This window comes from Dendropsophus ebraccatus, chromosome 1 (genome assembly GCF_027789765.1).
Source record: "Dendropsophus ebraccatus isolate aDenEbr1 chromosome 1, aDenEbr1.pat, whole genome shotgun sequence".
Classification (NCBI taxonomy): domain Eukaryota; kingdom Metazoa; phylum Chordata; class Amphibia; order Anura; family Hylidae; genus Dendropsophus; species Dendropsophus ebraccatus.
The window spans coordinates 170,922,358-170,941,116 of record NC_091454.1 but is presented as its reverse complement, the minus strand read 5'-3'; positions in this window follow the sequence as shown (position 1 = coordinate 170,941,116).

Below are 18,759 nucleotides of genomic sequence, written 5' to 3'. Positions count from 1 at the left end.
TACTCGAATGACATTGACATTTGACTTTATTGCACCAGCTTTTTGACTGCGTGAGACCATTATAATTTATATATTTACTTGGCCAGCACTTATCATAAGTGTTTGCTGTTGGGGGATTCATTCATTATTGCTTTTTAAACACCCCCTCCCCTTCCCCCAGTACACATATTCTTTGAGATTTTTAAGTATTTTCAATGTTGTCATTTTTAGACTATGTTCACACAACATATTAATTTAATTAACAATGGCCATTTTTTCAGTTAAATGAACGTATGTTGTAAAGTATATCAATACATTTGCATTGATTTCAATGCAACAACGGCCTTAGTGTATACACACAGTACACTATGGCCATTGTTGAACTGCGGCTGCAGGGAAAATTGAGCATGTCTATTTTGCATGGCCACAGTCCGGTGGACAGCGGCTGTAGAAAATAGTTGTGCACACATTGTAAAGTTTGGCTGTCGGCCTTACTTTACATTGTTTAATGCTTTATTGTATTGCAGGAACATCCAAAGGTGCCCACAATCCAAATGGGAAAAAGGTAATGTTCCTGCGGCTGATATGGCAGTGTCATCCACAGGAGCATGTAATACAGTGGCCGTAGTTTGCTGCTGAATACAACAGCCGTAGTAAACTACGGCCACTGTATTAAATTGTGTGAACATAGCCTTATTCTATCTAATATATGCAGTGCCTTGAGAAAGTATTTGGCCCCCTTGAACTTTGCAACCTTTTGCCACATTTCAGGCTTAACCCCTAGACGACCCTGGACGTAGGGTTACATCATGGAAGTCTGTCCCCAGACGACCCTGGACGTAACCCTACGTCCTGGGTGTTTCTCCGGCTATGAAGCGCGCTCCAGAGCGGAGCACGCTTCATAGCAGGTGGGGGCCGGCTGCAGTGAGCAGCCGGGACCTCCCCGGTAATGACACGATGCAGCGATCGCGCTGCCGCGTGTCATTAACCCCTTAAACGCCGCAATCGCGGCGCAACCGCGGCGTTTAAGTGCAAGTGACAGGGGGAGTCCCCTGTCACTTACCGATCGGGACCCCCGCAGTGTGACTGCGGGGGTCCCGATCGTTGAAACGGACCGCCGAAGGTCTCTCACCTGCCTCTGTGCGGTCCGATCGGCGATCTGCTGCACTGAGCCTGCACAGGCAGGCTCAATGAGCAGGTCGCCGATAACACTGATCAATGCTGTGCCTATGGCATAGCAATGGTCAGTGTAAAAATCCAAGTAGTGAATGTAGAAGTCCCCCAAAGGGACTTCAAATGTGTAAAAAAAAAAAAAGTTCAAAACACTATTACACTACCCCAAAACCCCTCCCCCAATAAAAGTTGAAATCACCCCCCTTTCCCATAATATAAATAAAACATATAAAAATAAATAAATAGATAAACATATAATATACCGTAGCGTGCGTAATTGTCCGATCTATTAAAATATAACAAGCGTCATTGTGATCGGTAAACGGCGTACACGAAAAGAGGGGGAAAAGTGCGCAGATTACCGATTTTATGTTACATTATATATTTTAAAAAATCTATAAAAAGTGATCAAAACGTCCGATCTTCACAAATATGGTATTAATAAAAACTAGAGATCATAGCGGAAAAAATGACACCCCATACAGCCCCTTAGGTGAAAAAATAAAACCGTTATAAGTGTCACAATAGGCCCATTTTATTAATATTTAATTGCCAAAAAAAAGGATTTCATAAAAAAATATATATATAACATTAGAGAATCTGTGTAACCTGCATATGGTTGTGTTCGGGCTGACCTATAGAATAATTGTATCATGTCGCTGTTACCATATAGTGCATTACGTAGACACAGGAACCCCCCAAACGTTACCATATTGCATTCTTTTTTACGATTTCACCTATTTATATCTTCATAAATAATATATTTGGAATTCCATCATACATGTTATGGTAAAATGAAAGACGCCATTACACAGTACAACTATTCCTGTAAAAAACAAGCACTTACATGGCCTGTAGATAGTAAACTGAGAGTGCTAGAGCTCTTAGAAGGGGAGGAGGGAAAAAACGAAAACACTAAGATCAAAATTTGCGCGGTCCACTGGGTCATTTTGGGCCTGGTCCTCAAAGGGTTAAACATAAAGATATAAAATTTTTACATTTTTTTTTGTGAAGAATCAACAACAAGTGGGACACAATCGTGAAGTGGAACACAATGTATTGAATCTTTTAAACTTTTTAACAAATAAAAAACTGAAAAGTGGGGTATGCAATATTATTCGGCCCCTTTACTTTCAGTGCAGAAAACTCCCTCCAGAAGTTCATTGAGGTTTTCTGAATGATCCATTGTTGTCCTAAATGACTGATGATAATAAATAGAATCCACCTGCGTGTAATAAAGTCTCCGTATAATGACACCTGCTCTGTGATAGTTTCCCAGGGTTCTGTTTAAAGTGCAGAGAGCATCATGAAGACCAAGGAACACACCAGGTAGGTCCCAGATACTGTTGTGGAGACTTACAAAGCAGGATTTGGATTCAAAAAAGATTTCCCAAGCTTTAAACATCTCAGGAGCACTGTGCAAGTGATCATATTGAAATGGAAGGAGAATCAGATCACTGCAAATCTACCAAGACCCGGACTCCCCTCTAAACTTTCATCTCAAACAAGGGGAAGACTGATCAGAGATGCAGCCAAGAGGCCCATATTAACTCTGGATGAACTGCAGAGATCTACAGCTGAGGTGGGAGAGTCTGTCCATAGAACAACAGTCAGTCATACACTGCACAAATATGTCCTTTATGGAAGAGTGGCAAGAAGAAAGATATTTCTCAAAGATATCCCTAAAAAGTCTTGTTTAAAGTTTGCCACAAGCCACGTGGGAGATGCAGCTGTCTGTGGATGGATGCCTAGCCTTAGTAACCCCTGTCTTATGTCATTATACTCGCAACAGAGTTAGACTTTGACCCTTAGGGGCCACCCTCTTAGAGGTCCCAATACTTGCAACAGAGTAAGGACTTGAGGGACTATGTTTCAGGGTGGTTTGGCACCCCTTGGCAACAGGCTTCCTACTCTGAAGAGAGGGATATCTGGCTATTCCTTTGTTTTGAGACTCGCAATTGAGGCTCCACAGAGCCCTTCTTTGCATATTCAAGGGGCAATCATTGGAGACTCTTAGATAAGTACTCTACTGGGGGGGGGGGGGGTTCACTGATCTTCCTGAGCCCAATGATTGTTGTGTTTTGTTAGTCTATTTTTCATTGCCCCTGGTAGCCAGAATCCTGCTCCACACTGACGAAGGCTATTTCCCAACCTGGAGCTCTCTGTTATAAAACTGCAACTTCAAGCATACCAGCGTTCTTCTGTCAGGGCATGCTAGGAGTTGTAGTTCTGTAAAAGCTCCAGAGCTACATGTTAGTGGACACTGCTTAATGGTGTCACAAACATCTAAACATAGAATAAGGGTATAAACCCACACACCGTATACGCAGCAGATATGCAACAAAAACGCAGCAGATTTGTTGGTACAGATTTGATGCTGTGTTCAGTTATTTAGATCTAATCTGCTGCGAGTTTGCCGCGAGTTTGCTGCGTATCGCAGCAGTAAATACGATGCATATACGGTGTGTGGGTTTATACCCTTATTGCGTCTTTTCTGTGACTAGGAGCTGGAAGAATGTTTGCTGACTGCTTCCCTCTAATATAGCTTCCCTCTAATATAGTTTCCATCAGACAATGATAGCTGAGGAGTACAGATGTCATTTAAGAAGGGTCATTATTACAGTATTACAGCGTCTATTACATTAATGATAACTGCTTATTGTAAAGGTTCTGCAGGTACCCCTTATATGGTTGCAATCTCCTTAAATATGTGACACATTTCTCTATTGACTAAGTTTTCTTTCTTCATCTAGTGAGGTCCTGCATTACTGACCAAGACTATGCTCCACAGATCCAGACAACAAGTGAATTGTTGGGTGAGCAACTGTGTGTAAAATGCAATTTAGAATACACTGGTCCCTCAACATACGATATTAATTGGTTCCAGGACAACCATTGTATGTTGAGACCAAAACTCTTTGGAAAACTGATAATTGGTTCTGAACCCCTGAAATGTCATCCCAAAAGGAGAAAAAATAAATACATTTTAAGGAAAATAAGCAGCTAACTTATATGGATAAAGCAAGACCTTACATACAACAGTCAGAAAGAGCTACTGGAAGCTGTAAATTACTTTCTATGTAGAAGACGGGAGCATTTTCAGGGTCCTATACAGTTCCGTCAGAGTCCCAATAAAATAAAATGAAGCCACCCTAACCTTGTGTCCATAGGAGCAGCTCATTATGGTACAGGTAGAGAGCAGTACAGGACATGGAGTATCACACTGTACTGTAGAGAGGAGGTACTAGACAGCCAGTCATTGCATCCACTTCACGAATACTGGGGTTTTACCAGTAAAATGGCCACTTTCATTGGTCAATCTTCTAGTTTTTTAAATGTGCTGTGGATCCTGACTTTCTTTAGCATTGTATGTTGAGTCTGGTCTCAAGTTGCGATGGTCCAAAATGGAACATTGTATGTTGAAAATATTGTATCCTGAGGCCATTGTAAGTTGAGGGACCACTGTTATCATAAAGAGTCCACCTGTATTGCCACTATTGATCATCTTTCGACTTTCTAAAGGTCACAATCAATGACAGGTTTTGTGTTTTGTAAAAAGTGATCATAGTTATCATAAATTATAAACTATTGGGACTAAAAGGTTAAAAATATAAATAATAATTATGTGACTATACAGTTCTGTAAACATCCCCAAATATCACAGAAGTGGTGACTGTCTTTTCAGTATATGTAATTCAGTAGATAGAATTCATATTATTACTCATAAAGTGTTGATTAACATCCGAAGTGAGGAGTTTTTTCTTGTAACTTCTAGGTGAGATCAATCTCAGCACTCGTTTTTTTGTTTATGAATGAGTCTATGAGTTTAAGAAAGAAAGAAAGAAAGAAAGAGACAAATGTTATTACATAGAATTATGTGCTTAGTACATGTAAATAATTACTGGGACCTGAGAATGACACATTATTATGTGTCACAATTTCTGTTCTGTTGTTTATCTACAGTATAACTAACATTATGTCTGCAATAAGAAACACATATGTATTGTATGTATTTATATTGAAAAACTCAGCCTTCAGATGGGTTTGGTATCACATTGTTCTACATATATATTGCAATCAACAAGTTTGTTTTATGTAGGGCACATCCCTGACCAATAATGTTACATGAATATTCGCACCATGAACCTGTCTTATTTCACAGTATAACAGTATAATACAGCGACATAACTACGTAGTGTGATTTAATGGTTAGTGTAATGTAAGTTTCAGCACCATAGTGATGGACAGCGACCACAGTCCTGACCTAACCTGGAGCATCTACACTGTAGCCTCCAAAGCACATGGGTCATAGCTGACACAGATAGATAAACTTTAATAGCTTACCAATATTGATACCAATACTTATCAAAACTTTATAGTTTACCACAGTTTACTATTCTTTTTACTAGTGGTATTGTTTTGCTTATCGTTATGCATTTTACATTTACAAAGGCAACAACACTTCTCTGCTCCCACATACAAGATATAGGTGCCAAATATCTGTCTTAGTGGTGGTAGATATAAGGGATCTGGTTGATCTTTCCATTTTATTAATATTGTAGATGTGTCATGATGTCGCTGTCCATTGTGCCTGGTTCTGAGCTCAGTTTCTGTACACAGTTTGGTCTCCCCTGCAGTTTTGTCCCCGTCATTTAGCGGCTGCTGGTAATTAACCGTTGTCACCTCTGAGCAGCTCGCCCATTCTAGAGGCGACAACCAGGGCTGCAGATGTGATCCTCCTCCTGCCTGTATGTCACGTCCTCTGCAGCACGCTACAGTTTACTGCTCTCACATTAAACACTACTGTACTTACTGATCAAATTACATGAAGGTTCCACAGTGTACTCTGTATTATTATTCATTTACACAGACTGCTATACAGCACAATTTAAACCATCCAGTGCAGGAATAGTTAAAGCATCCAATGCATTACCAACAATACAAGAGCTTTGCAAACCTATGGTATACAGTGATCACTTTCATACAATATATATTTCTCGATTATTTTATATATTGTAATTCTTTTTAGTTAGATTTAACTATAACTGCACCAAAATGTAGCTCAGATATGTGAGATTAAACTATTGAACTATTTTACTTTTTCTTTATAACCTCCATAACCAGGTATTATTGTATTCAGGGGCATGCTAGAACAGGTGAACTAAGTATGAAATGTAAAGCATGAATGATTGTGTACCCCTCTTCATTATAGCAATGGGTAATGGTTCCTCTTTACACCCCCACCCCCTCAATCCAATCCTACACTAGGCTCAGGAACATCTCTTTTACTATTAGACAGATACTTTCCATATAACACAAACCAACACCTTTCCACTACTTTATACAGGTCTATTCATCTCCTGTGCTCAGTTCTGTCCTTGATACCAGGATACATTTATTTCACAATGAAGTATTGTAGAAGTAGGGATTAATAGATTGGTTAAGTGGTTTGGGATCATTAGTGAGCACATGTGCCATAATTCACACACATCCTCTCATTATTGTACTGTATAACAGCTGAAGGGAATATATTCAGCGAATATGGTATTGTTTATAGGCCTATGAAATACAAAAATACATTTTAATCGGCACTGTAACTAGAAGTCAGTGCTCAACGCATTTATTTCCGACTTCTTGTAACGCGACCTAGACATTCTTACACTGTCAGTCTATGAAGTCCATCAAGGTCGCAGTAAGGAGAGGAACCTGCAGCAGCATAGTAATCTCCATGCTCATTCTACAGATCAGTCAGGGTCTGGACACGTGGGCCATGATTAATAAGACACACCCAAAGGCCAAATAGTAAACACAAACTAGAATAATGTATCAACAGCCGTCATTGCATGCCTAATGTATTGCAACAGCCTATAGCGGCTGGTAAAGAGGTATCCTCTGAAGGCAAGAAGGCTTTCTTAGAAAGACATGCAGCTGCCAGATCCATTTAAGGTGGTGGCTCCCACTCTGCTAAGACATCAGGATTGAATGTTGCTCTGATCTTCGTCCCTGCCTCTGTCATCTTTTCTGGTTATCTCAGTGCTTCTCTAACCATTCCTTTACTGTAGGGTGAGAAGGAAGAACTTTATAAGAACAGGTGAGAAAATAGAAATTTAAATTTATGTACCACATTTTTATTGCAACAGTCTTTTTATGTGCACTTGTAAGGTTAGATATTTTATCTTTATGCAGAATGTAAATATTATCAGCTGTGTCTATATCAGAGTCATCAGAAGAACAGTAGACACATATGATATTGGAAGCAACACAAGATGGCGATAGTGAGCTGCATGCTCTTTTGGTTTGTGAGCTCTTGAGCAAAAGGCAGATTTCACTTCAGGTTCAGATTATCAGTCAACTGCTCCTTAAACCACACCAGAAAGTTTTTGAAACTGATCCTCAGATTCAACAAGCAGGAGACACATAAGCTATGTTCCCAGGTAACAAGGAGTAACTGCTGGCAGCTGCTGCAGCTATTGTTTTTGGCCTTTCTCTTCCTCTTTCCCAATGTGCTGGACATTTGAGGAGAGAAAGATAATGTGAGCAATAAAAAAAAAAAAAAAAAATTGCCAAACATGCCCTGGACGAAATTCACATCCATGGACCTCTCTCCTGGCTGAGTGTGGGCTACTGAATGAGGGCTCCGTGTTTTAACTAGATTGCATGAGAAGCAGAAGCCCTGTGCAGAAACTTCCACTCTCTTGCCATTCCCAGAGTGCAGCCACCACCTCTGACATGCCCCTAACCAGTGACATGGCTGAGAAAGAGCAAGTGGCACCAGTATTCCTAATACAGACGGCAGGTATAATGCACATAAAGGCACAAGTGTAAGAACGTGCCTGAACAAGCAGATGTACACCTGAACATAAACCCAGCTTGGTATATAATACAGGCGTGATGCCTGTCTTGAGAAGTCCATTGAAGACACTGGTAGTTTTTAATTTCTTTGGATCTGGGCCTCCTTTGTAATACAGGCATCTAAAAGACCCTAGTATCAGCCATACCGGAGCAGAAAAACATGTGTTTGTATATCTGAATGAAATAGTATACAGCTTGGTATGCAATACTGCTATACCTTTCGTTGCTGATAAACCAAGACACTGGTAAACATACTTTTTATTTAGGAATAATTTGGACAACTTCTGCATTTTCCAAAAGCTATCCTGACTAGAGTTTAAAAAGGTAAAACATTTGGTTTTTAGGGTAAAAGCTGACATTTTATACAAACCCGCATTGGAGCTGGTGCTGAAAAGGTTACATGTACTTATTTATAAAGCTTCTAACCATCATTTTATAGCTGTCTCTTTTGTCTGACAGTTTTCAGTTTGGGGTATGGTTCAATTTGTTGCATTAGTAGAAGTGTCTCACATTTTAGCAATAATAAGCCTATGCTAGGTCAGAGCAGAAATTCATAGGCAAAAAGAAAAATGGGCCACTTTCACTTATTTTGTGACATTTGTGGCACATATGTAATCATACAACAAAAAAAATACAGGTCGGCCATGCAAAATAAATAACTGACCACGGGTCATGCATATTTATGGAAAAAGAGCTTATACACATCAAGAAAAAGTAACATAAACAAAACATGCACACAACTACTAAGAGAGAAAAGAAAATCCATATTTATTTATAGACACATCATTATAAACACTTAGGAAACAAAGCAAAGAAAATGCGTGTCGGGGTCAAAAGCAATAATGAATGTATTCCCTATATTCCCAGCAAATATTCAGGATAAAGTGCTGACCAAGTAAATACATAAATTATGATGGTCTTACAAAGTCAAAGTGCTGGCGCAATAAAGTTAAATGTTAACTCGTACCTATTTGACTGACATTGACATTTGACTTTATTGTACTAGCACATTGACTGCGTGAGACCATCTTAATTTATGTTTTTACTTTGCCAGCACTCAGAAGTGTTTGCTGTTGGGGGAATCATTCATTATTGCTTTTTAGGCACACACACACACCTTAGTACATATATATTTTGTTTGGGGTTTTAAACATTTTTAATGTTATAATTCTCTATACAGATGTGTGAATGTACTGAACATCCTTATAGAAACTTAAATACAAGCCTGTAGCAGGTTTATAAATACCCCAGTGAACATGCTGGCAAAAAAGTCTGCACGTAAAGAAAAATACATATTCACACATCTTACTGCTTGTGAATATAAAATAAATGCATAAGAAATAAATGTATCACTAATATATTCAATAGTATTTTATTTACAGTTACAATACATATGATACATAACATATATTGCACAATCATTAAATGAATCCATATAAAGATATTAAGATGATGATATCCTGTCAAACATTTGTCAATAGTCAAATAATAAGCCAAAGTCAATAATAATAATAAATAAATAAAAAAACATTTAAGTAAAAGTTGAAATTCACAACTAAGACACGGGTATGTCTTGTGAATTCTTTCTTTATTTCAGCCATGTTATGACCATAGCTCTTTCAATGTGGCTCTTCTGATATTCTGTGCAGTTTATAGCCATGTCTAGTTGCCCCAATTGCCAGCAGTATCTGTATCTAGTCAAGTGCATTAAGGATGGTGTGAAATGTCCATGAACCTGGAAGGGAACAAAGTCAATTGAATAACATTTAAACAATAGCAACAAAATGGCAAAATAGTTATAATATTTATAAAACTTAAGATCTATTAGGGTCATGTATCAAATGTCAAATGACAGGAGTGAATTTATTATAAATAAGATGATTATTATATTTACTAACACATGATTTTAACTGTAGATACTAATTGTCTGATCATTGTAAGAGACAGTGGCTAAGCAGCCCCTATAAGTTTCCAACCCATGAAAGGTGTACATGTGGCTCAGATTTAGCCCTTATACAGCTTTTATTTTTGCAGCATTATCATATTTTTATACAAAGGATATTATAAATGTAAACCCATATTGTAATGAAAGTAAGCTCAAATGCTGTGAACCTAAGTATCTTATTCTTTCCCCATGGCAACCCTAGATCTAGATCCAGATTGCCTAGTTATGATTATGTGTTTTGGAAGGTCTACAGTATATACTGGAGAATGTCACAGGTGATGTATTTTCCCTGATTCAACAGAAGCTCTAAATATATTTGACCCCTACAAATTAGTCAGCAAAAGAACCATAGACCTCCAGTATAAGGACACTGCTAAATATCACTCTATAAATCCTCTATCAGGACTCATGTGAGTTGAAGGGGAGGAAATTGAGGTAACTGCAATGACCCCTCAGGTTTCAGGTTTTCATTAGAATTTCTTCATGAGGTTCTTAAATGCCCAACTTTTCCACTTTAGTTTAATATAGTTATGAACTAAACCTGCTTATATATAATGCACTATGTTCACTTCACACAAACTTTTATTAACATATATACAAAATATAATTTAGAATGATCAAAGAGAGTCCACCTGTATTCACTATAGAAGTGTAATCTACAATTGCAACCATCATTATAGAGTGGGTTTGTTAGTATCCATTGCAGACATCATTGTGCACATAGAATCTTTACAGAATATAGCTTTGATTCTGTTTTTTTATTTCTTCTGAGGCTTCGGAAAAAATAAATATGAATTTTGTTGGCACCAGACTTGTTAAGTTATCTTTCTCCTTTTAAATTCTACACAAGTCTGTTATAAATGCACTGTAATAAGTACATAGTAAAGGGTAACACACTTTCCAATGGTCACAATCAATGACAACTTTTGTGTTATGTAAAGAGTGAAGTTATCATAAATAATGAACTTTTGGGACAAAAAGGATAAAAATATAAGTAATAAATAATCTTGTACGACAATACGGTTTTGTAAACATCCCCGAATATCTTAGGCATAGCTTCTTTTCACACAAGTGGTTACTGTGTTTTCAGTAGATGTGATAGAATTAGTATTATTACTCATGAAGTGAGGATTAACATTTTATGGCTATGTTCCCATAACATCTTTTTAGGTGAAATAATGACCATTGTTTTTATAATAACACATGTAAATAATGATTATGATCAATAATGGCGGTCATTATCAAAAAACTGATTTTTTTCCACCTAAAAATGATGTTATGTAAAGATTACCAAAGTGAGGCGTTCTTCCCCTGTAACTTCTAGGTGAGATCAATCCTAGCACTCGTTTTTTCGTTTATGTAAAAGTCAGTTTTTGATCAGAAACTACTAATTCCATCTCTATTATCTATTTAACTTGCTTATTAATTACCCACAAAAAAAGAAAGATAGAGATAAATATTAGATATTGAGAGATCTGTAATTAAAATGAATGATGGCATTAGTAGATATAAACAATTGCTAGGACCTTAAAATGTTAAGTTTTTATGCACCACAATCCATGTTTAATTATTTATCTATAACTAATGTTATGTCTGCAATAAGAAATACATATGAATTGTAAGTATTTATCCTTCCCGATATCCAATATGATAAATGTCTGTGGCTGGTGAATTTATTGGTTAATTGATTGTTATTGATTAATGAAGTGGATTAGGGCTCATCTGCTGGTATAATTAAAAAAAATAAAAAATCATTTCATAAAAAGTAAATAAAGAACTGTATAAAAACAGCAATGTAAAAGCTTTGTATTCACTATTGGGAAGCTCAGCCTTCAGATGAGTAGAAATCTGTCTATGTGTTTTGTTTCACATTGTTCTACAAATAAATTGCAATAAAAAAGGTCTTATTTCGCAGCAACTTAACTGCGTAGTGTGATTTAGTGATCGGTGTAATGCTTGGGTTAAGTTTCAGCACTATAGTAATGGACAGCGACCACAGTCCTGACCTAACCTGGAGCATCTACACTTTAGCATCCAAAGTAGAGGGGTCATAGCTGACACAGAAATAGAGATAGATAGATAGATAGATAGATAGATAGATAGATAGATAGATAGATAGATAGATAGATAGATAGAGTGCAAAGTAATAGACATACCTTTACTACTTAAATACAGTCAATATATATATATATATATATATATGATTATCATTATTATTATCATTATTATTATTATTATTATTATTTTTATTCTATAAATGACTGCATATATATACATGAACAAATAATGTTATGCATTCTAATTATGACATAAAGCTGACCAATACCAAGTTGGTATAATTCCCTGTGTTAGTTATTATTAAGCCTTACAGTTTACTATTCTTAGTACTAGTGGTATTGTTATGCTTCGCGTTATGCCTTTTACATTTACAAGTGCAAACACTCTTCTCTGCTCCCACATACAAGATGTAGGTACCAAATTTCTGTCTTAGTAGCGATAGCTATAAGGGATCTGGTTGGTCTTTCCATTTTATTGATATTGTAGATGTGTCATGATGTTGCTGTCCATTGTGCCTGGTTCTGAGCTCAGTTTCTGTACACAGTTTGCGTCTCCCCTGCAGTTCTGTCCCCGTCATTTAGCGGCTGCTGGTAATTAAGGGTTGTCACCTCTGAGCAGCTCGCCCATTCTAGAGGCGACAACCAGGGCTGCAGATGTGATCCTCCTCCTGCCTGTATGTCACGTCCTCTGCAGCACGCTATAGTTTACTGCTCTCACATTAAACACTCCTGTACTTACTGATCAAATTACATGAAGGTTCCACAGTGTACTCTGTATTATCATTTATTTATCAGAAAAGTAGCAGAAGCTCTAAATATTTATAATAATGTACATGGGAGGAAAACACAGATGGCCACACAGCACAGACTCATCAAAGGTCATCCAGTGCGGGAATAGTTAAAGCATCCAATGCATTATCAACAATACAATACAAGTTCTCTGCAAACCTATAGTATACAGCTGTCACTTTAATGCTATATGTATATCTTAATTTTTTATTTTGCGTCTTCAATATTACTTTTAGATTTATTTAACTATTACTGCACCAAATTAAACAAATTACCTCAAATATGTGAGTTTGAACTATTGAACTATTTAACTTTTTCTTTATAACCTTTATAACCAGGTTTTATTGTATCCAGAGGCATGTTACAACAGGTGGACTAAGTTCAAAATGTAAAGCATGAATGATTGTGTATCCCTCCATTATAGCAATGGGGAACAGTTCTCCTTTACACCCCCTCAATCTTAACCTACTGTACACTAAGCTTAGGAACGTCTCTTCTACTATTAGACAGATACTTTCCATATAACATAAGCTGACACCTTTCCACTACTTTATACAAGTCTATTCATCTCCTGTCCTCAGTTCTGTCCTTGATACCAGGACACATTCCATGATATTCACAATGAAGTATTGTAGAAGTAGGGATTAATAGATTGGTAAAGTGGTTTGGGATCATTAGTGAACACATGTGCCATGATTCACACACATCCTCTCATCATTGTACTGTATAATAGCTGTAGGGAATATATTCAGCGAATATGGTATTGTTTATAGGCCTATGAAATTGAAAAATACACTTAAAATATTATGTGCATATACTCAATAAGTCCATTAGTCCATGTATAGATACAACTTACTCAACACATAAAGAAATCTTATTGATAGAAAACAACCCTAGTGTATGTTTTATTCAATGTACGCTTTAGATACAACCTTATTATTATTATTATTATTTCAATGTAACCTATACATAAAACTTAGATAGATACAATCTCCCTTGTGAATAAAATATTAAATAAAACTAATAGATCAGATAGACTTCATAGATTACCAGGTGTGATACAGTATATTGTAAATACATTATTTGTAATCGATTGGTTACAGTAACAGTATAGTCAAAGCGTAGAATAGTCAATGTTGGTGTATTGAGACTGTATACATTCTACTCACTAGATGCCACTTGCAATGCAAATTCTGGACTTCAGGCTAAGAAATCGTGTATTTTGTAAGACCTTCTAACTGGACATATCATAGGTATGTTCCTTACATATGAGCTTCTAGTTCCTTTATCAAATCAGTCCACTTTGGACACTACATAAAAGCACCCGCAGATCTGCCCGTATGTATTATAATGTATTTACAATGTATACAATTGTGAAAAATATGTAGTTCCTATGTAGTAAGATGATTCATGGGAATTGGCCCATTATGACAATGCCAATCTGTATGACAGTACAACATCAACATTGCATGAAAGAAAGTGTGCACATTCCAAAAAGTTACTGACAATACTAGACAATCAGGAAGATAAGGATCATTGTGTATCTTATTCATAATATCAATAGATAGATAGATAGATAGATAGATAGATAGATAGATAGGGAGGGAAACCCTCCCTATATTATGTGACATCTTTCCCTCATATAACAACTGTTCTTGTATAATGAACACTTCTGTGATCGGGCACATGTACATCATGCCTTTCTAACATAACATCCATTGAGTGCTATGTACAATGCACTCAAGAAGACAGAAATGCTCCAATACTGCTTCTAGCATCTCTCCAAAGCCATCCGGTGTCAAGAGGCCTCCTCATAGCCACTGTTGTACTTTTATAGCTGCGATGGAACAATTTTCTGCATGGATATCCTGAGGAAGCATAAAAATCTGCTTCACAATAAAAAAAAATAAAAAAAGAACCCTGACCATGTAATGTAAAACCAAGTGTACAATTGTCAATGATTTAATTCGACTTGTAAACTTTTCTTTGTGTGAAGAGAATTTTTTTAGGTATGTGTAGATATGTTAAGGCTTTTAAGGCAAAGTCACCCAAAATCCTGGTCCACTTCCAGCATTCAGCGTGTTTTGGAAAAAGAAGAAGTCATGATCATGATCATTATTAGCGGCTATCTAAGTTACTAGACAGCCACCTTTTCCAATGTTTCCTGAAGTGGGAACATAGCCTAAAAGTGAAGCAATATCATGTAGAAGTATAGCAAGATTCATAGGGAGAGAAACAAAGAGCGAAGAAAATGACTGGAGGGTGAAGACAAGGTATGATTTGCAATTACATATTTCTGGACAGGTTACAGAAGTATGTATGTATGCAAGTTGAACGCCTGTGTGAAGCTGGTTTTCTCTAGCAGTGCTCTGCCATTCCTTTTTTCTTTCTTTCTTTCTTTCTTTCTTTTTTTTTTTTTTTATGATTTACTTTCCAGATTCCGGATTGGTTTTCAGATTAATCCCTTAAACTTGCCCATAGTAGTTCTAAATCTTACCCTCCTTAATTGCCTTAATAATAGGTTTTTGAATAAAAAAGCAAACACCTCACCAGGCTTTGATCATAAAACATATAAAAAATTAATGCAGTCAACTCATAGCCTATAGATGTATCAAATCTACATGCAATGTTTATAAATGGATGCACAAGAAAGGAGAGAAGGGCCAACTAATGTATTACATACACTATATGGTATACAGTCAGCCGTTTTACAAGGCTTTGCAGCATAACTACTACATGAAATAGTTTGCTTTATAACTGAAAGATCTACCATGAGTCACAGTTTCACAGATTTTTGTGTGAGCTGTCACATATACATCTATATACAGTACATAGGAATGTGCAGGTATGCGTATAACAAATGTCTGCAATCTTCCAAATGAGATAGACTGCCTCTCTTATTCTCCTGCAGTTTTTCTAAACCTGTGTTCTCTTCTTATCAGTCTTCATTTTGCTTTTTGTCTCAAAATGTAAATATCCCTCCATCATGTTCCCCCCCTTCTTCCTTCCTTCCTCCCTTCTTTCTTCCACCTTCCCTCCCTTCCTTCCTTCCTTCCTTCTTTCCTTCCATTCTTCCTCCCTTCCTTCCTTCCTTCCTTCCGTACTTCCTTCCAACCAACCAAGTAACCAACCAACCAACCTTCCCTCCCTCCCTCCCTCCCTCCCTCCTTTGCTTCCTTCCTTGCTCCCTTCCTTCCACCCTCCCATCCTCCCTTCCTTCCTTCATTCCTTTCTTCCTTACTTCCTTACTTCCTCCCTCCCACCCTTCCTTCTTCTCTTCCTCCATCCCTTCCATTTTTCCTACCTACCTTCTCTCCCTTCCTTCACTAAATCCTCCAACCCTTATTTCTTTCCTTTCTTCATTTCTTATGTTCCTCCTTCCCTTCATCTGATCCTTTTCATTCCTTCCCTTCTTCCTTCCTTCCTTCCTTCCCCCCTTCAATCCTCCCTTTATGCCCCCTCTGTCTTCTTTCTTTCCTTTCCTCCTTCTTCCTGCCCCTTTCCCATTCTTGTCCTTTTCCTAACTGCCCCCGCCCCTGCCCCCGCAGTCTTTTCTTTCTGTTTTACCTTTTTTTTAACTGTATGTTCTTGGGAACACTCATGTGTTCTACCCAGATGCACTGCTGCTTGTACATAGCAATGCCATATCTGACTCCATAATTTTAATAAAGGAAGGGATAATCGGTCATGCAGAAAATAGAAAGTGACGTTGAGTTTAATTAAACAAAACAAGGCCAGCAGAGGAAGAGTGAAGGATGGCAGCAGTTGGTGAGCAGACCTCCACACAATGTTTACCCTGGCTTTGTGTGCCGGTCCTTATTATCACAAACACAAGGCCAGGGGAGTTGGGCATCCACAGGGACAGACACCAGGCCGGAGAGATTCATCAGTCAGGAGATGAGCCAGTGTTTGATGGCAATGATTTGTTCACTGAGTTGGGCAGGGCATTGCTGTGCGCAGGTGCCCAGTCACCCACTTGCAGTGTGCCTGCATCTCCAATTTTCTAGGCTGTAACAGACACAGTCCATGTGTGCTCTAGGTGGTGCTGGTCCTGTGATTTTGTGCATACTCTATTACCTATAAAAGATTTATACATGGTATTATTACATATTCAAGAATAATTAATATTCTATATAAATGATGATTTCCTGCATGTTACTATGTAATGCTTTCTATTGTGTTCCATATTTATGCATACTACTCTCTAGTAAACAGCTCTTCCCTCCCTGTCTGTGGTGTGGATCTGCTTATAATGATGAAGTTTTATGTTATGTTTCCTTATAGTTGTGGTTTTATCAAGGTCATATAAAAGATCACTGGTATTATTCTAAGAATACCACACTAGGTATATCTTTACAATATCTAGTGCAAGATAACTGAATCAAGTATCTTTTGGACTATACAGAACTCTCCAGTACACATCAGTTGCCAGATTTGATTTTTTATTTTTTAAATGTATATTCTAGCACAAGATTATGCAATTTACAATGTTACATAATAAGACTTGTATCTTGTGATGTAGCTGTCTTACCAATTGCTTGTGATATTTTGGTGCTTCTATGCTGGTGCAATGCTCAAGTATGTACTCTAAGCACAGAATCAATGAAGCCAAAATAAACTTGGGGTTGAAATGCAACCAAGCATCTTTGAATAGGACAACATTATTTTACCATCACCAACAAGACAGAGTCAACTTTTGTTGCAGCTGACTCCTAAGGAAACACTGACCAGGTCTCCAACAACACCTGGATTCCAGTAATTCTTGGACAGGAAACACTACTCTAAAAACTTCAGCATTCAATGCCAAAAGGTGAGTATACATTTTTAGGCTATGTGCACACTTAGTATGAGACCAGACTTTCTTTCCGTGACCTGTCCGGGTCAAGGAACGGCCAGCCACAAAAAAGATCCTCCCGGGCCAGTACTGCTGTACCAGCCGTATTATCTTTAATGCCGCAGAGGTCTAATGCGGGCGCATCCATGTGCCTACATCAGAACTCCCCACAGCACACAATGGAGCGAGCGCCCGCTCCGGCCTCTCGCTCCACAGTGTGCACTGAGAGGGTTTTCTGCAGCCGCTATTCAGTGAATAGCAGCCACAGAAAGCTGACCTGTCAGTTTTCTACGGTGCCGCTAGGGATCCTGGCCAGAGTGTATACCATGTGTATATACTCCAGCTGAGATTCCCTCAGCCTGCAGCACTACGTAAGTACCGCAGGAATTATTGTATCATTGAACTCAATCAAGAGTGCAAAATCTTTCTGTTAAGTTTGTCTTTTCCTACGTTCCTCAAACAATATATTGTACATACATTTGTTATGTATGCCTCTGGTAAATCTGGCAAAAACTACGCCTGGCGTGCACCTCTTTGGTAAATCTGGCTGGAATCTGGTGAACCCTGTGCCTGGCGTACACCTCTTTGGTTAATCTTGCAGGATCTGCACCTGGTGTACACCTCTTTGGTTAATCTGGCGAAACCTGCACCTGGTGTACACCTCTTTGGTAAATCTGGTGGGACCTACGCCTGGTGTACACCTCTTTGGTAAATCTGGCTGGACCTGCGCCTGGTGTCCACCCCTTTGGTAAATCTGGTGGGACCTGCACCTGGAGTACACCTTTTTGGTAAATCTCGTGGGACCTGCGCCCGGCGTACACCTTTTTGGTAAATCTGGTGGGACCTGCGCCTGGCGTACACCTCTTTGGTAAATCTGGTGGAACCTGCACCTGGAGTATGGCGTGCGCAGAAATCCACACCTGCTTCTAAACAGATTTAGCTTTCTGCCACGATTCCATGATAAATCAGGGGCCCTGCCTCCTCCCACCTTACCTCAGTAAGAATCTGCACCTTTTCCATGGTGAACGACACTAGTGCAACATCAATAAATGTCCCCTATATTTTAGTTCCGGACTCTCAGCAAGAACAAAAAATTGTTTTGAAATCTTTAGGATGGGAAATAAAAAGCC